This window comes from Bufo gargarizans, chromosome 9 (assembly GCF_014858855.1).
Source record: "Bufo gargarizans isolate SCDJY-AF-19 chromosome 9, ASM1485885v1, whole genome shotgun sequence".
NCBI classification, from domain to species: Eukaryota; Metazoa; Chordata; class Amphibia; order Anura; family Bufonidae; genus Bufo; species Bufo gargarizans.
This window is the reverse complement of record NC_058088.1, coordinates 155,506,307-155,526,800: the sequence shown is the minus strand read 5'-3', so window position 1 is coordinate 155,526,800 and position 20,494 is coordinate 155,506,307.

The following is a 20,494-nucleotide window of genomic DNA, read 5'->3' as shown; positions in this document are numbered from 1 at the left end:
TCGCCATGCCCCTCATTGAATACCTTGGGGTGTCTTTGAGAAGAAGTCTGGGATCTAAATGTTTAAAAATGCCCTCCTAAAAGGAATTTGGGCCGCTTTGCGCATCTAGGCTGCAAAAAAGTGTCACACATGTGGTATCGCCGTACTCAGGAGAAGTTGGGGAATGTGTTTTGGGGTGTCATTTTACATATACCCATGCTGGGTGAGATAAATATCTTGGTCAAATGCCAACTTTGTATAAAAAAAAAGGGAAAAGTTGTCGTTTGCCAAGATATTTCTCTCACCCAGCATGGGTATATGTAAAATGACACCCCAAAACACATTCCCCAACTTCTCCTGAGTACGGCGATACCACATGTGTGACACTTTTTTGCCGCCTAGGTGGGCAAAGGGGCACACATTCCAAAGAGCACCTTTAGAATTTCACAGGTCATTTTTTACACATTTTGATTTCAAACTACTTACCACACATTAGAGCCCCTAGAATGCCAGGGCAGTATATCTACCCCACAAGTGACCCCATTTTGGAAAGAAGACACCTCAAGGTATTCCGTGAGGGGCATGGCGAGTTCCTAGAATTTTTTATTTTTTGTCACAAGTTATATGTTACATTTTTGATGAAATTAACATTTTTTTGCCTGTGATATACCCCTGCTCTACCTAGTAGACAGGTTAATAAATTTCAGAAATTTTTCTGCTACATTCTTGGGTTGACATTTTACATTTTTTCCATAAATAAACCCCTGCTCTGCATAGGTGACAGGGACCAAAATTTTTAAAAATAATCTGTTCCATTGGTGGGTGACATTAACCTATTTCTGGCAATGAAAAACCCCTGCACTGCATAGGTGACAGGGACTTAAATTTCTAAAATTCGTCTTTAATTGGCCCTTTCATTCGATCCTTCTGCTTTAATGATTTGTCCCACATTTCCGCTTCATCCCATTGCAGCCATTGACCTCCCTTGGATGAGGTCTCCCTTTCTCACGCTCCATCTCTGGTGTGGAACCCTGATTTGCCGATAACCGTGACCAACATGGTAGGCTCAGAAAAGAACATCGAAAATTGATAGTGAAGATATCCAAATGGATGATGGACGTCACAGAGGCGTGCGATCAGGCAGTTATCTAGAATCAACAAAGCGGCAGCAGGGCCTCTCCTGGCTAACGTTTCCAAATCCAAAATACCCCAGTGACATTCCCTGTAATTTTTTTATTAATCATTCAAATAACAGGGCATCTTAAGAGTCCTATATTGTTATTTATCGTCACTACTTCCCCGAGTCGGGAGTGGGTAATTGCCACGCGCCCCCTCCTTTCCTTCAATTCTTCAGTTTTAATAGCTTCTCCCACATTTCCGCTTGATCACAATTAACTTTCATCCATTGATATCCCTTGGATGTGGTTTCTCTTTCTCACGCTCCCTCTCCGGGGTGGAACTCTGATTCGCCGCTAACCGTGATCAACATGGTAGGCGCAGAAAAGAACATCAAAATTTGATAGAGCAGATATCCAATTGGATCGTGAACATCACGGGGACGTGCAAAATGGTGGGGTAGTATGTTTGCACACGCCTACACGAACTGACTGATGGTTCTGCCCCCTGCAACTTCTGGGTCTCCAAATTGGGCACATGGCCTGAGCTTGCCCTTTACGCCTTGGAGGTTCTGGCCTGCCCTGCAGCCAGTGTATTGTCTGAACGTGTGTTTAGAATGACTGGTGGGGGTTATCACAGGTTATATTTCCCAATGTTTTGGTGTGTACCCTAATTTAAAAACAATTAAAATAAATGTAAAACCAAAGAGCAGTGTATGCTACCTCCTCCTCCTCCACCGACACTTCCACCTACACCACCACATCCACGGCCTCCTCAAGCTCCTAATCCATATGGACCTCGTCCTCCTAGATCAAGATTAGGAATAGCATGCCGCTGCAAGATGCTGTGGTAGCCATGCTGGTTCAGTATGCCTTAAATTTTGAATAAATACCCAACAGTGTCACCAGCAAAGCACCCCCACACCATCACACCTCCTCCATGTTTCACGGTGGGAACCAGGCATGTAGAGTTCATCCGCTGACCTTTTCTGCGTCGCACAAAGACACGGTGGTTGGAACCAAAGATCTCAAATTTGGACTCATAAGACCAAAGCACAGATTTCCACTGGTCTAATGTCCATGCATTGTGTTCTTTAGCCCAAACAAGTCTCTTCTGCTTGTTGCCTGTCCTTAGCAGTGGTTTCCTAGCAGATATTCTACCATGAAGGCCTGATTCACACAGTCTCCTCTTAACAGCTGTTCTAGAGATGTGTCTGCTGCTAGAACTCTGTGTGGCATTGACTTGGTCTCTAATTTGAGCTCTGGCTGGGAGAAGGAGACTCCCCCAGGAGAACAAGAGCAGGCTCCTCCCAGTTGAGACGAAAATCTGAAGATACCAGAGCCTATACCGGGAGAACGGAGCGGCACCCAGAGATAATAGTAAGTGCAGGGATATCCCTGGCTGCTGCTCTCCGTGTCAGCATACTTAGTTTAGATTTTTTATTGTATTGAAAGGTCCTCTTTAACTTTAATAATTTAATGTATTTTCATTTTAAGGGATATCTTTTCCATTCACACGTCCGCAAAATGGGTCCGCATCCTTTCCGCAATTTTGCGGAACGGGTGCAGACCCATTCATTTTCAATGGGGCCGGAATCTGCTGTCCGCATACACATTTTCGGATCCACATCTGCATTTGCATATCCGCACTTCCGCATCCGTGCTTCCTTTTCCGCCAAAAAATAGAACATGTCCTATTCTTGTCCGCAATTGCAGACAAGATTAGGCATTTTCTATTATAGTGCCGGCGATGTGCGGTCCACAAATTGCGGAATGCACATTGCCGGTGTCTGTGTTTTGCGGATCTGCAAAACACTTACGGACCTGTTAATGGACCCTCATAGTAACATTATTAAAGGTTACGTTTATCTTTATGTATATGTAACATCCCGAAGTATGTTACCAAACTCTTTATCCCCGCTACAACATGTTAGGTGTATGCAAATTGTCATCCTGTGTAATTATATTGTCATTAGTGTCATTTCATGTATTTCTAGGCCTGTTTCATATATTATGCTGTCATTTCCCTGTACACCAGCAGGTGGCAGCAATGTGTTCAGCAGATCTTAGCCAGTTTAGTATTGCTAGACTGGAATAGTTCATTCCAGTTTTAGCCCCCCTCTGTGAACAGAAGTGGGCTGGTCTCATGTCCTGTCTCATGGGCAGGAGAAGGAAGTTAGTTAGTATACCAGCTACCCCCGCTTGGGGTAGGCTGTATTAGTAGGAGCTCCAAGAAATAGGGATCCCAGGACCATAGAACCTTCCCAACCTAAGCCCTCAGCCTCAGTTGGTTGACAAGAAAAGCAGCCATCTCCAGAACTATAGATCTCCAGGAAGAAGCATTCCCTATGAGCAGTACTGTGAGTACAGATCCAGAGTCCAGGAGAAGCCAAATACCTCCTCAACTAGTCAGGCCCATTACAAGCAGAAGATAGGTAGAGCAGAAGAGAAATACCTGCCAGATTCTCCAGGCACATAGTATAGAAGCAGAAGAGATATTGATCCCTGCCATACATTGCCTATACCTGCTGGGACCTAAAGACTATTGCTGTAACTTGTACGGATTTAAAGCTGCCATCCAGTAAAGACAAGATGGATCATATTACCTGTTTGGATCTCATTTACTGCTATCAGAGTTCCTCCATTACTCCTATTAACAACACTCATTTTATTGCAAGTGAGCAAGGATTCAGGAGTCCAGCCGTACCCAGGTGGGAGACACCGTTGACACTATACAGAGACATTATCCCCCTCTGGCATTCCTCACCTGGTACGTGAGTTATTACATCTTAAAGGGCCCTGCAACAGTACCTGCGCAAGCTGCAATTGGCGTCACGAACAACTCATAAATATATATACACATATCCTGACCCACTGCATATTTGGCCACCGTACCAGTGTCCTGTTGCTCTATTGCATATATTGCAATGGATTGCCTTCCTTGTACAATGTTATAATATACTTTCTATGTTAGAAAGTATATTATAGTGGATTTGTATTGTGCGGCAGTTGTGTGCGGTTCTGCTGCGATACTGCAGGTATATAGAAGGACAAGCGTTATTGGAACAAATCATTTCTACTGGTGTGATATACCAGTCGTCCCCCCCAAAAACTGATTGAAGCGGAGTGTTATATACCAATATACTTTCTTTATAGTGCATTTGGGTAGTGTATAGTGCATTTGCATAGAGATCACAAATTACATCTGGTATGTCACTGTCCATGTTGTGGGACTATTTGTGCACTTCTAGTAATTATTTCTTGGCTTTAAATATGAGCTGAACGTTTTTCAGGTTTGCCTGCCATTAAAATGAATGGGACCCTTCGCGAACTTGCGGTTTGCGAACATTTGATCACGTTCGCGCGATCGCGTTCGCGAACCGTCCCGGCAGATGTTCGTCCCTCACTACTCCATAGTACTGCTCTCTACCTGTACTAAATATGCTGGACTGCCCTCTACTAGAGGTGAGCGAAATATTGGGAAATTTGATTCAGGCTTTTCGTCTTGAAGAATTACTTTGTCACAAAGCGCATTTCTTTGTATGTAGTGGGTGCAATGACAGGGAGCGTTGATGGCTCCGACCCGCATCATTGCACCCCTTTCATCGTGTGTTCATACATGATCGCACCATCTGATATACATAACCTGCTCTACTTGCTCACAGCCGCCATCTTGCTTGAAGATCTGGTGCGAAATCTCACACGGCCTGGGAGGATGCCATCATGCCAGGTGATGTGGTGACATCATACGTCAACTAGCACGGGATTTCGTGCAAGATCTTCCAGCAAGATTGCGGCAGCCGGCCCATCGCGTGCAAGTGGAGCAGGTAAGTATGATTAATTTTTTTTGCACTATTTCAGGATAAGTCTATTTGCTACCACGAAGCACAAGGAAAGTGTACACTATACTGCTCTCTACTACATGCACTGTTCTGTACTCTATCAATACCATGCTGCTCTCTACCTGTGCTACATAATCTGTCCTTCTCTCTACCTGTACCTAAAAGGGGTGTCTACTTTCTGGTTTCTGCTGACCAATGTGATGATTATATGGCACTTGCTAATATAGCCTTTGTCGTAATTCCTCACTCATCTCCACTACAAATAGGAAAAAGAGGCTACAATTTGCACGAGCTCACCAAAATTGGACTGTTGAAGACTGGAAAAATGGTTTCTTGAACATGACAATGAGTTCACTGCACTAAAATGGCTCTCACAGTCACCAGATCTCAACCCAATAGAGCATCTTTGGGATGTGGTGGAACGGGAGCTTCGTGCCCTGGATGTGCATCCCTCAAATCTCCATCAACTGCAAGATGCTATCCTATCAATATGGGCCAACATTTCTAAAGAATGCTCTCAGCACCTTGTTAAATCAATGCTACGTAGAATTAAGGCAAAAGGGGGTCCAGCACCGTATTAGTATGGTGTTCCTAACAATTCTTTATGTGAGTGTATATTGTACTCTTCCCTACCTGTATTACATGCACCATACTGCTCTCTGTCTGTAATAATCTGCTCCCTACCTTTGCTACTTGCCCTGTACACCTCTCTGCCTGTACTTAATGAACTGCTCTACTCTCTACTAGTCTGAAATGCGCTGTGCTGTTCTCTGTGCCTGTACTACATGTACTCTCTACCTGTGATACATACACAATATGCTGTATGCCTACTTAAAGGAAATGTGTCACCAAAAGCGTTATCTGCCAGCTAAAACCATATAGCTACACATATCTTTTTTTATTTTCTGATTACTGATTTATTTGTTCTGTTTTCTGAACACGATTATGGGGGTGCCCATCTTGCCTGAGCAGTTCTTAACAGCACTTAGAAAGCATTAACCACCTAACTGTTTTTCCCCGAGTCTAGCTCGGGCAGTGGGAAAAGTAGCTAACTGTTCTGCCCAAACTGGGCTCGGGCAGAAAGTGGAGAGGGGAGAGAGCTACTTTAGATGCTGCGATCTCCTGAATGGTAGCAGCTAGAAACATGCAACTGCTCTTGTTTGAAAGCTGACATTCTAGGCTTTCATACAAGACCAAGCTAAAGTCCAAGCAACAGAGGAGAAACCACTGTTAGAAATCGAGTTGGGAATAATCGCTGGTAAGGCCACACTAGAGTTTTTGTTGGATCCGGCAGGGTTCAGCAAAAACGCAACCGTCTGCATGCGTTATGAATTGATCCGGTTGTATTATCTTTAACATAGTAAGGACGGATCTGTTGTGAAATCCATTTTCTATTGTGTCAGATTGTTTCTGAGAAAACGTATCCATCCCCTTTGACTTGCATTGGGGGTCATGTCGGATCTGTCTGGCTCCGCATCCCATGACGGAAAGAAGACCACAGCACACAACCAAACAGAACGGAATGCATTTTGGAGCATTCCGTTCTGTTCAATTACGTTTTATCCCCATTGACAATGAATGGGGACAAAACTGAAGATTTTTTTTCCAGTATTGAGAGCCTATGACGGATCTCAATACCAGAAAATAGAAACGCTAGTGTGAAAGTAGCCTAAAACCTGCTTTTACTTTCACTTTCAGCTGCATTCACTGCATCCCGATTTCTATCAGTGATATCTTCCCCTGTACTAAACATATTGCTGACATTCTGGTATTGTCTGAAAGCTTGAAATGTCAGCTTTCAAACAATATAAAGTACCAAACCAGAGATATGAGCAGTTAAAGCAGCCCCCATTCCCCTGACAGTCTGGAGGAGAATGAGAAAGCAGCTGACAGGCTGCAGGAGGAGTGCAAAAAAACGGTAAAAATATATAGAAATGTGGTTATAATCAGTATACTGACCCAAATAATAAAATTATGTTATTTTTACCACACAGTGAACACCGTAAAAAAATTCCACTAAATAATAAAAAAATGGTAGTTTTTTTTATCTGTCCCTGATAAATTAAATAATATTTTTTTTTAAATACACAATATATACCCCAACATTGTTCCTAAAAAACCTACGACTAAGGCCTCATGCACACGACCGTTGTGTTCATCCGTGGCCGTTGTGCCGTTTTCAATTTTTTTTCGCGGACCCATTCACTTTCAATGGGTCCGTGGAAAAATCGGAAAATGCACCGTTTTGCAGCCGAGACCGTGATCCGTGTATCCTGTCCGTCAAAAAAATATGACCTGTCCTATTTTTTTGAAGGACAACGGTTCACGGACCCATTCAAGTCAATGGGTCCGTGAAAGAACACGGATGCACACAAGATTGGCATCCGTGTCCGTGATCCATGGCCGTAGGTTACTTTCATACAGACGGATCCGAAGATCCGTCTGCATAAAAGCTTTTTCAGAGCTGAGTTTTCACTTCGTGAAAACTCAGATCCGACAGTATATTCTAACACAGAGGCTTCTAGTTAGAATATACAACGAACTATACGAACTATACGGAATATACAACGAACTATACGAAATACTGTCGGATATGAGTTACATCGTGAAAACTCATATCCGACAGTATATTCTAACACAGAGGCGTTCCCATGGTGATGGGGACGCTTCTAGTTAGAATATACTACAAACTGTGTACATGACTGCCCCCTGCTGCCTGGCAGCACCCGATCTCTTACAGAGGGCCGTGATCTGTACAATTAACCCCTCAGGTGCTGCACCTGAAGGGGTTAATTGTGCGTATCATAGCCCCCTGTAAGAGATCCGGGGCTGCCAGGCAGCAGGGGGCAGACCCCCCTCCCTCCCCAGTTTAAATTTCATTGGTGGCCCAGTGCGACCCCCCCAAACCCGGCCCTCCCTCCCTCTATTGTAATAATAGCATTGGTGGCACAGTGTGCGGCCCCCCCTCCCTCCCTCTATTGCATTAACATTGGTGGCAGTGTGCGCCCCCCCGCCCCCCCCTTCCTCCCTCTATTCTTTTAATACATTGGTGGCAGTGTGTGGCCTCCCCTCTCCCCCCCCCCCGATCATTGGTGGCAGCAGAGTTCCGATCGGAGTCCCAGTTTAATCGCTGGGGCTCCGATCGGTAACCATGGCAACGAGGACGCTACTGCAGTCCTGGTTGCCATGGTTACTTAGCAATATTAGAAGCATCATACTGACCTGCTGGCTGCTGCGATGTCTGTGTCCGGCCGGGAGCTCCTCCTACTGGTAAGTGACAGCAATGCGCCGCACAGACCTGTCACATACCAGTAGGAGGAGCTCCCGGCCGGACACAGACATCGCAGCAGCCAGCAGGTAAGTATGATGCTTCTACTCCGCTGCCACCAATGATCGGGAAGGGGGGGGAGAGGGGAGGCCGCACACTGCCACCAATGTATTAAAACAATAGAGGGAGGAAGGGGGGGCAGGGGGGTGCACACTGGCCACCAATGCTATTATTACAATAGAGGGAGGGAGGGGGGGTGGGGGGGGCCGCACTGGCCACCAATGATATTCAAACTGGGGAGGGGGGGTCTGCCCCCTGCTGCCTGGCAGCCCTGATCTCTTACAGGGGGGCTATGATACGCACAATTAACCCCTTCAGGGGCGGCACCTGAGGGGTTAATTGTGCTGATCACGGCCCCCTGTAAGAGATTGGGTGCTGCCAGGCAGCAGGGGGCAGTCATGTACACAGTTTGTAGTATATTCTAACTAGAAGCGTCCCCATCACCATGGGAACGCCTCTGTGTTAGAATATACTGTCGGATATGAGTTTTCACGATGTAACTCATATCCGACAGTATATTCTAACATAGAGGCGTTCCCATGGTGATGGGGATGCTTCAAGTTAAAATATACCATCGGATTGGAGAAAACTTCGATCAGATGGTATAAAGGGACTCCAGGCTTTACATTGAAAGTCAATGGGGACGGATCCGTTTGCAATTGCACCATATTGTGTCAACGTCAAACGGATCCGTTTCCATTGACTTGCATTGCAATTCAGGACGGATCCGTGGATCCTCCAAAAATCAAGGAAGACCCACGGACGAAAAAACGGTCACGGATCACGGACCAACGGAACCCCGTTTTCCTGCAAAATAGAAAAACATTTAGAATATTTTTTTTTAAAGTTATGACTGCTAGAACACGAAGTGGGAAAATAGTCCTTAAGGCTATAATCAATGATGTCACTAAGGGATTAAAAATGTAATAGTGTCCCCTGAGTTGTGCACCAACAAGATTTACTGCAGACATACAATAAAATCTACAATAAAAAAGTTACATTTTTGGGAAGGTTTTTCCAGTTTTAACGTGACTGTTAGGAGTTTAAAGGGGTTGTCTCACTTCAGTAAATATAATTTATTGTGTAGGGAAAGTTAATACCAGGCACTTACTAATGTATAGTGATTGTCCATATTGTTTCCTTTGCTGGCTGGATTCATTTTTCCTTTACATTATACACTGCTCGTTTTCATGGTTACGACGATCAAGCAATCCATCAGCATGGCTGTGCTTGCACACTATAGAAAAAAGCACTAACCTACTGTATGTGCACCACCTCGGTCCAGTCCTCCAGAGAAGCCTGCACGGCCACCGCTGATGGACTGCGGGGTGGTTGTAACTAGAGTTCAGCGAATCGAAGCTGAGAAAGTGGAACTTGATCCAAATTTCTGGAAAAATTAGATTTGCAACTAATGTGAATTTCCTCACTCTTTGCGGTGACGAATCGCGATTTTTCTTAAATTGGTGGCTAGCTACACATGTAAGGGCATGGGGCAAGTAAGTCTGGGTAGGCAGGGTGACCCATAATGCCATGCATGCAGACAATCAGCAGCCAGCCAGCCCTGTGATGTCACAGCCCTATAAATACGGCGGCCATCTTGGATTTAAACATTTTCCAGCGCTCTGTGTGCAGGGACATATGTGAGAAGGCGCTAAGGACTGCAATAGGAAAAAACATCATTGTGAAAAAAAAAAGATAAAACGATTTATGAGTGCACGGAAAGGATAGGGAGGAATTATTTCACGCTAGGGACAGTGATAGGAAAAACCTCATTGTGAAAAAAAGCGATTTACAAGTGCAGGGAAAGATTATTTGGGGATACAAATAGCCATTATACAGCTCTGTCATTTCAGCAATTCGTTCTTGGGGTGCAAGTGCTATGTTGAAAAGCCTTTAATGGCTGATATTTGTGGAAAAAGAAAAATATATACACAGTTAACTTCTGCAGCTATATGTGGTGAAAGCGTTTAGTGGCGTATTTCAGTAGAAGAAGAAAAATATATACACAGTTCACTGTTGCAGTTATATGTGGTAAAAGCGTCTAGTGACGTATTTCAGTACAAAAAAAATAAATATACACATTTCACGGTAAAAGCGTTTTTCTCCCCCTCCATGGCACCCCCCGATTGGCTCAGCGGGAAATCACTGGCCTGACACGTGACACAGCTGCGGCCACTGATTGGCTGAGTGGGAAAGGTCCTCAAACTTGTCGGGAGCCCAGAGAGAAGACACCAGGACCACACAGAGGAGAACATCCGCGGGCGGACGGCAGCGCGCAAGTGATTTATAAAAAAAAAAGGTTCACTTTTCCGCTCCCCCTTCTTGGCAGCCACTTGGTCTGCCCTATTATAGCGCTTGACCTGCCACTTTATGACTGGGCCACTATTTTGCCTTTCTGCCTGGCTGACATCATCATTTATTTGACCCTTCTTCTGATCTGTCAGAAGGAAGGAAAAATGAGACGCACAACATATCCTGTCTGTGTAGCAGCTGTAAGGCCTGTATGGTCCCATCAGAATTGGCTTATGATTTGGTAGCCAAAAGCAGGAGTGGGTACAAAACACAGAAGACATGCAAATATTCAGTTCACGTGTCATCTCTTTTTTAGATCCACTCCAGTTTTTTTGGGCATTAGCAATACTGATTACTGACCAAATGCTGACCGAGTAAAGGCAGATGCTCCACAGACAGGATCCGTTTTTTTGTGGGTTATTGTTCTGACGGATGAGAGGAAGGGCAAAATAATCAGTGATGTCAACACAAACTTACTGCTGACACCCTCTCCACTCTGTCAGGGGGGGGGGGGGGCTTTACTTGTTTAAGCGTTAATTAGGACAGGTTCTGTAGACATCTATGTGGAATCAGCTGACGGCAGTGTAAAAGGAGTGCGCTTCTTGACGCTAAAATCGCCTTTTAAGGCTGAGTTAAAATTTCAGTTATTTGGTCAGTGTTGGGCCCGTTGACTGCCCAAATAAGTGAAGTGTGCAGTGATTCTAAGAGCGACACCTGTCATCTGCATGTCATACGGACTCACAGTATTATTTCACAACCACAGCAGACTCCCTATGTGTGTTACTGCAAGGCACAGTGTTCTACACCACTATAAAGGCTCTCTGCAGCCAGGAAATAGCAGTTTTTTAACGTAATTCACTGCAAATGAATTTGGATCGAAGCAAATCTTTTGGAAAAATACAGCAAATCGCCCGAATCAATTTTTTTTGAAATTCGCTCATCTCTGGTTGTAACCATGGCAACGAGTAATGTATAATGTGGTAGAAAATTGAATCAAGCCAGCAGAGGAGGCTATATGGACAATCATAATCAGGGGCGTTGCTAAAGGCTTATGGGCCCTGGTGCAAGAGTTCAGCTTGGGCCCCCCTTCCCACAGTGCTTGTTGGCAAGGGGTAGGGGAGCACATATCCTTCCTGCTGCCTGAGGCAAACATTGAAAGGGCACCCCCTCATGCCAAATTCTTGACCTAACCCCTTCCCTCCAGCCAGAGGTGTAAATTGACCAGTATGCACTTTCTATAATGCCAGTGTCTTATGTGGCACAAGGGTCTTTGGGCCGCCTCAGGCTCCTGGGCCCGGTAGCAACTGCTACCTCTGCACCCCCTATAGCTACGCCCCTGATCACCATACATTAGTAAGTGGATTATATTAACTTTCTCTACATGATAAATGCCACTTGCTGAAGTGAGACAACCTCTCATTTTTTTACGGCAGCCACATGGGCCATAGACACAATGATGGCACACTCCATTTAATGATTAGTACTGCTTTTTTACTTGTGCTATTGTATTATATGTACACAAAGATAAAGTAAAGTAACAGTTATCGAGAGTCGTCAGACGTCAGTCGTCAGACAGATCATAAACAAGACGAGTTACAGACTGGTACAGAAGGAGAGAGGGCCCTGCCCGTGAGGGCTTACAATCTACATGGTATGGGAGAAGGACACAGTAGGTGCGGGTGAAGTTGGTGATGGCGGTATAGAGGCAGCAGGGTCACTGGTTGTAGACTTGTCTGAAGAGGTGGGTTTTCAGGTTTCACATAACCTTTATTTATCAGTTCCCCTGAACCATCAACAGAACAGAATAATTAGAAAAACAGGATCCTGTAAAAAAAAACAGATCTTGTGCTTCAGGTATGCAAATTTGGCATCCGGTTAAGCCACTTACATCTGAGATCCTTTTTTTTTTTTTTTTAACATTCTCTTTTTATTAAAGTAGACATCAATAAAAACATAATATCACATATACTTTTTGACAATTTAGGAAAAAGACATGACCAGTGCAACTGGTCTATAAGGCAAATTAGTGCATATCACAAGTATAACCTCAATCAAAAGACAACAAGTGGTACCTAGACCTAACTTATCATGCATTGTGATATTGCAGGATCCATACATTAGATTTCCCACTTGGAAAGAGCATAAAATAAATCACATAACAAAAATTGGACCATGAACATAGTCCTAAGACAAAACCAAAAATTCGAGTTGGTTCACCCCTGAGATCTGATCAGCCGTGTTCTGGAGTCTATATACCAGCTAGTATATGTTTTAGCCCTGTTCATCTTCCACGAAACTGTAGCCCATGTTAATATAAAACCTATCCTTATTCTCGGATTAGTTCCTCTCTGGGTTGAAAGGCCTCTGTTCCCCAAACACTATCCGGTTGGAGGTATCTCAAGCTCTCTGTTCCTGTTGGGTAACCATGTGCGACAACCAAGGTTGCCAAGTTTTCAAAAACCCCTGTCTGTAGTGAGACTCCCAACTTGCCAATTCCTCCATTCTGCATAAGTGAATCATTTTCTCATACCACATGGCTAAACTGGGCGGTTCTATAGTTCTCCACAATGCTGGGACCAATAACTTGGCGGCTGTTATCATATGTGTCTGTAGGTTATTTTTACTAGGGGTAAAATTGCCCTCTGGTTTCCACAATAAAACTAGGGAGGCAGTAAGTGACAAGTTTCCTGTACAGATCCTATTCATAGTGTCCTCCACTGAATCCCAAAACTGTCTAATTTTATGACAATGCCACCAAATATGAGAGATGCTACCTACATCCTCCAAACATCTCCAACACTCACTAGAGCTGATTAAGTGGATTTTTTGGAGGAATTCAGGTGTACGGTACCATCTAGTTAAGGTTTTGAGTGAGTTCTCCTGCACTCTGACGCATCTGGAAAAACCATGTGAGTGTGACAAAATAAAGGCTCTGCTGGGTTCATCAAGATTTATCCCTAACTCCCTCTCCCATTCCTTAAGGTAAGTGGGCGGGTTGTCCCCTCTTTTTTCTAGAATCTGTCTATATATTAAGGATAAAGTTTTAGGTGGCAACTTTGGCAATAGAACCATGGTCTCCATCCAAGATGGATCTATCTTCAGACGGATGTTAGACACCTTAAACTTCCTACAGGTTACTTCAAAGTCCCACTTTTGAATATCTGACCCTACTTTCGGTGGCTCCCCTCTGAGAGATTCATAGATATCAGTGACTCGAGGTAGCTTCAAAAGGTCCCCTACTTTGAGCTCTGAAACAGATTCCCACACCGGATTAGTCTCCATAACTCTATCTGAAAGGACATAGGGTAATATATTAAGGGGAGTAATAGGGGACAGATCTCCTTTGCTTAGGTTTAACGCTGGTGACCTCTGACACTCTTTAATAGTGTTTTTAGTTATAACGCTTATAAGTTCCTGAGGGTTTAAAGTTGGAGGTTTATGCCATAACAAGTGTGCACTATTTTTCCCAATATCTCTCTTTCAAAGTGTACATGCAAGGGGTTATCTCCAGATCTAGTTAAAGTCAACCATCTCTCTAGATGGATAGCTTGAACAAAGGCAGAGATATCTGGCAGAGAGATTCCCCCATGCCTCTTCTTCCTTATAAGTAGAGAGTAAGGTAACCTAGCTTTTTTGTTCCCCCATAGGAATCTCCCCATAACAGATCTCAATCTGTTCAGGAACGATCTGGGAAGTGCTATTGGGAGGGAGCGACACATATATAGTATTTGGGGTAGGATATATGTGGTTAAAACCTTTTTCCGGCCCAACCACGAAATCCTGGGTGATAAGGATTTATTCAGGAACGCTTGCACTTTTGTTAATAACGGAGTATAATTAAGCTGAAACAGCTGGGTAGGATTGGCTGGGATCATAACACCCGAATATTTAATCGCAGTGGAGGGCCACTTAAAGGGGGACATACCTCTAATCTTTCTCAATTGTGCAGGGGTCAGAGAAACTCCAATGGCTTCAGACTTTTCCATGTTAATTTTAAAATTGGAAATCTCCCCAAAGGCTTTAAAGGTGTCTAATATTTGCTTCATTCGATAGGGTTGGTGACTAATAGTAGCAAGTCGTCAGCAAATGCTGCCATTTTCTGCGTGTCCCCCCTGAATTTGATTCCCTTAATACTAGGATCCTGCCTGAACTTTAATAGGAGCGTTTCTAGAACTAATATAAATAGAGATGGGGAGAGGGGACACCCCTGCCTAGTGCCATTCTTAATAAAGAAGGGGTCAGACAATGTACCATTAACTAAAATACGGGCCGTGGGAGCTGAGTACAGGGAGAAAATTGCCCTGACAAATGCATCAGGGAAGCCAAATGCCAATAAAGTACTACACATGAAAGGCCACCTAACCCTATCGAAAGCCTTTTCAGCATCTGTCCCTAGTAATATTAAAGGCATATTTTTCTTTTTAGCATAACAAACTGCATTTACCACTCGGCTAACATTGTGCCTGCCTTCTCTGCCGGGCACAAACCCCACCTGCTCCTCACCCACCAACCCGGGTAACAAACCTGCTATACGATGACTTAGCAATTTAGCCCACCATTTTAAATCTGTGTTGAGGAGCGAGATGGGGCGATAGCTACCACACGCTTTAGGATCCTTCCCCTCCTTGGGAATGATAGTGATAGTCGCTTCCTGGGCCTGCGAAGGGAGGACAGAGCCACCAAGAAGGGAGTTGCACATCTTGGTGAAATGTGGAATCAATATTTCTGCAAATTTCTTATAGTACACTATAGGAAAACCATCTGGTCCTTGGCTTTTCCCAGATGGAATGCTATTGAGAACCTTGGTGACCTCCTCCTCAGTAAACGGCTTCAGTAGCTCTGTCCTGTCTCCGGCAGACAAGGCAGGCACATCAATAGATTTCAGGAAATCATCTATGCTATTTTGCAGCACCGCAGTGTCCCTAGGTTCTTGCCCACCTTCTCCTTCCAGATTATATAAATAAAGTTGCCCAACCGGCGAGAATAAATGAACAATGCTCGCCAGCTACCACGGTAATGAAATATGTAGAAGGAGGAGGTAGCGTAATCTAAGACTTAGCGTTTAATAGATATATAGTTAAAAAAGACGGACATAACACAAAATAACAAAATGATGTGCACACCAACAACGTGTCACAAACCACAATGTACAAAGTCACCATAGGAAACCACAATCATATGGTAAGACCAGTGTGAAACAAGGTAACACCATACTCAAAACCAGGTATACGTTCCACGGAAAGACATATATAAACTGGAACAGTCTTACCGGTCGTTGACGGTCATCTGGGTATGGTCGCGAAGTCCCAGAGGACAGTGTTACCTGAGGAACAGGGTCCCGGATGAGGCGAACTGTCCCTAGAAAGCCCTACCAGGCCTATAGGACCCTATGACCTGGTCAGGGGCCGCACGTAAGGGAACAAAAAGTAACAATGTCCCAAGACAACCCTAATTACGGGTATACAGTGACAAATTCACTGCAGTGCGTAAAATCCCTACGCGTTTCGTCTAGAGGTAAAAGCCCCAGACTCATCAGGGGATAAGGGGCTAGCATGTAGAGGAGTGTGTCCTTATCAGCTGCTGTAACAAGCAGACAGTCTATCAACAATAGACTAGAGTACTAGGGAGAGGACTTGGTCAGAGTCACTGAATAGCGAATCGCTAGTGAGATTCAGGATCTATTCCCTAATGATAGGGGTCCCTCTGTCCTAGTAGCTGTGGGTAAGGGGTAGCGTATGGCGACTCCCTGTGCGCATGTGGCGGCACCGGCTTGTATCGCCGTCCACGGTTTAAATGTGCGTCCTAAAGCGCGCGGGCCCCGCCCCCCGGGGGCGTGGAGTATGTAAAACTGATGATCGCGTCACCAGCCTACGTCACCAACCAACATAGAGAGGGCGTGTGTGGGGGCACGGCTAGCGCTGACGTGCCGGTGATGCCTTATTAGGTAAGGCCAAACGGCGCGTCACTGAAAGGGGCGGTTACTCCAAAGGGAGTGTGCGCATCCCTCGGGCATTAGAGGAGACTTAGAGAGGCGGGTCTCGCTTACAAGACGGCGACAAACCTTTTTGAATGAAGAGGAAGGAGGTATAATCGGTGCTATACAAGTATATAGCTATATAGATGGAAACGCTGATGATGTTGTCAAAATGAATAGCCACACAAAAACACACATACAATCCAATAAGCCTAGAAGGAATTGTTCATTCACTGGCTACTAAGCATGGAGTATGGTGACTACACATAAGTAAGGGTGGAAATGATGACCCAATCCTGCGCTAAATACATGGCCGAAAACTAGAGGATGTAACAATTAAATGAAGCAACCGAAACTCAATTGTTCATTGAGTCCGTTGGGACTGGGAGTATTCAGTTTGTATATCCACCATGTTTCTCTCTGGAGGATACGTCTATCCCAGTCCCCTCCTCTAGGGGGTCTGGTGATAGCTTCAATGCCCTTGAATTTTAAGACACTTCTCAGACCTTGGTGGCAATCGTTGACATGTCTTGCCACCGATGTGTCCCTTTTATTACGGACATCATTTAGATGTTCCCCAATACGGCGGCGAAACTCTCTTTTTGTTTTACCGACGTATTGGGTACCACAATCACAAGTGATTAAGTATACCAGTCCTGAGGTACGGCAGTTGATGAAGCCATTTATATGATGGTTATACCCGCTGTTACGATCGGTGAAAGACTTGCCAGTTTGTACAAAATTGCAGAAACTGCAGCTGCCGCACCTAAAGCAGCCCCTCACAGGACCACCAAGCCAGGTTTTGTGGCTGGATGCTCCGGTGAAGTGGCTATGCACCAAACGGTCTCTCAAATTCCTGCCCCTCCGATACGTGATGGAGGGGTAGGGTTTGAGGACGTCACCTAAGTCTGGGTCCATAAGGAGGGTATCCCAATGTTTGTCAATGATACTGCGGACTTGGCCCGCTGCTGTATCAAATGTGCCAATCACACGCATAATGTTGGTAGTCTCACCCTTTGGGTGGCCGGTGGCATGGAGTAGATCTGTGCGTTCTTTGGCTAGAGCTTTCTGGAAGGCTGTGCGCAGAACCTTATCTGGGTAGCCCCGTTCACGGAACCTTCTGCGTAGGTCAACTGCCTGATTAATGAATTCCGTGTCACTAGAGCAATTACGTCTAAGACGCAAGTATTGCCCTGTGGGGATGCCCCTCTTCAGGGGACCTGGATGGTTACTCTCCCACTTTAACAAGGAATTGGTAGATGTCGGTTTACGATATATACAGGTCTCAATTTGTCCAGATGAGCCCTTATGGATCAAGATGTCTAAGAATGGTAGGCGATCCTTCTCAATAACTGATGTGAATCGCAAATTGATCTGGTTGTTGTTAAGACAGGCTACGAATTCCTTAAATGACCGTTCTGGCCCGCTCCAGATGACAAAAATGTCATCTATGAAGCGTGACCACATTACTACATCGGTGAGGCCAGTCAACGGGGGATCACCGAATACCATGGTTTCTTCCCACCAAGAAACCATGGTATTCGGTGATCCCCCGTTGACTGGCCTCACCGATGTAGTAATGTGGTCACGCTTCATAGATGACATTTTTGTCATCTGGAGCGGGCCAGAACGGTCATTTAAGGAATTCGTAGCCTGTCTTAACAACAACCAGATCAATTTGCGATTCACATCAGTTATTGAGAAGGATCGCCTACCATTCCTAGACATCTTGATCCATAAGGGCTCATCTGGACAAATTGAGACCTGTATATATCGTAAACCGACATCTACCAATTCCTTGTTAAAGTGGGAGAGTAACCATCCAGGTCCCCTGAAGAGGGGCATCCCCACAGGGCAATACTTGCGTCTTAGACGTAATTGCTCTAGTGACACGGAATTCATTAATCAGGCAGTTGACCTACGCAGAAGGTTCCGTGAACGGGGCTACCCAGATAAGGTTCTGCGCACAGCCTTCCAGAAAGCTCTAGCCAAAGAACGCACAGATCTACTCCATGCCACCGGCCACCCAAAGGGTGAGACTACCAACATTATGCGTGTGATTGGCACATTTGATACAGCAGCGGGCCAAGTCCGCAGTATCATTGCCAAACATTGGGATACCCTCCTTATGGACCCAGACTTAGGTGACGTCCTCAAACCCTACCCCTCCATCACGTATCGGAGGGGCAGGAATTTGAGAGACCGTTTGGTGCATAGCCACTTCACCGGAGCATCCAGCCACAAAACCTGGCTTGGTGGTCCTGTGAGGGGCTGCTTTAGGTGCGGCAGCTGCAGTTTCTGCAATTTTGTACAAACTGGCAAGTCTTTCACCGATCGTAACAGCGGGTATAACCATCATATAAATGGCTTCATCAACTGCCGTACCTCAGGACTGGTATACTTAATCACTTGTGATTGTGGTACCCAATACGTCGGTAAAACAAAAAGAGAGTTTCGCCGCCGTATTGGGGAACATCTAAATGATGTCCGTAATAAAAGGGACACATCGGTGGCAAGACATGTCAACGATTGCCACCAAGGTCTGAGAAGTGTCTTAAAATTCAAGGGCATTGAAGCTATCACCAGACCCCCTAGAGGAGGGGACTGGGATAGACGTATCCTCCAGAGAGAAACATGGTGGATATACAAACTGAATACTCCCAGTCCCAACGGACTCAATGAACAATTGAGTTTCGGTTGCTTCATTTAATTGTTACATCCTCTAGTTTTCGGCCATGTATTTAGCGCAGGATTGGGTCATCATTTCCACCCTTACTTATGTGTAGTCACCATACTCCATGCTTAGTAGCCAGTGAATGAACAATTCCTTCTAGGCTTATTGGATTGTATGTGTGTTTTTGTGTGGCTATTCATTTTGACAACATCATCAGCGTTTCCATCTATATAGCTATATACTTGTATAGCACCGATTATACCTCCTTCCTCTTCATTCAAAAAGGTTTGTCGCCGTCTTGTAAGCGAGACCCGCCTCTCTAAGTCTCCTCTAATGCCCGAGGGATGCGCACACTCCCTTTGGAGTAACCGCCCCTTTCAGTGACGCGCCGTTTGGCCTTACCTAATAAGGCATCACCGGCACGTCAGCGCTAGCCGTGCCCCCACACACGCCCTCTCTATGTTGGTTGGTGACGTAGGCTGGTGACGCGATCATCAGTTTTACATACTCCACGCCCCCGGGGGGCGGGGCCCGCGCGCTTTAGGACGCACATTTAAACCGTGGACGGCGATACAAGCCGGTGCCGCCACATGCGCACAGGGAGTCGCCATACGCTACCCCTTACCCACAGCTACTAGGACAGAGGGACCCCTATCATTAGGGAATAGATCCTGAATCTCACTAGCGATTCGCTATTCAGTGACTCTGACCAAGTCCTCTCCCTAGTACTCTAGTCTATTGTTGATAGACTGTCTGCTTGTTACAGCAGCTGATAAGGACACACTCCTCTACATGCTAGCCCCTTATCCCCTGATGAGTCTGGGGCTTTTACCTCTAGACGAAACGCGTAGGGATTTTACGCACTGCAGTGAATTTGTCACTGTATACCCGTAATTAGGGTTGTCTTGGGACATTGTTACTTTTTGTTCCCTTACGTGCGGCCCCTGACCAGGTCATAGGGTCCTATAGGCCTGGTAGGGCTTTCTAGGGACAGTTCGCCTCATCCGGGACCCTGTTCCTCAGGTAACACTGTCCTCTGGGACTTCGCGACCATACCCAGATGACCGTCAACGACCGGTAAGACTGTTCCAGTTTATATATGTCTTTCCGTGGAACGTATACCTGGTTTTGAGTATGGTGTTACCTTGTTTCACACTGGTCTTACCATATGATTGTGGTTTCCTATGGTGACTTTGTACATTGTGGTTTGTGACACGTTGTTGGTGTGCACATCATTTTGTTATTTTGTGTTATGTCCGTCTTTTTTAACTATATATCTATTAAACGCTA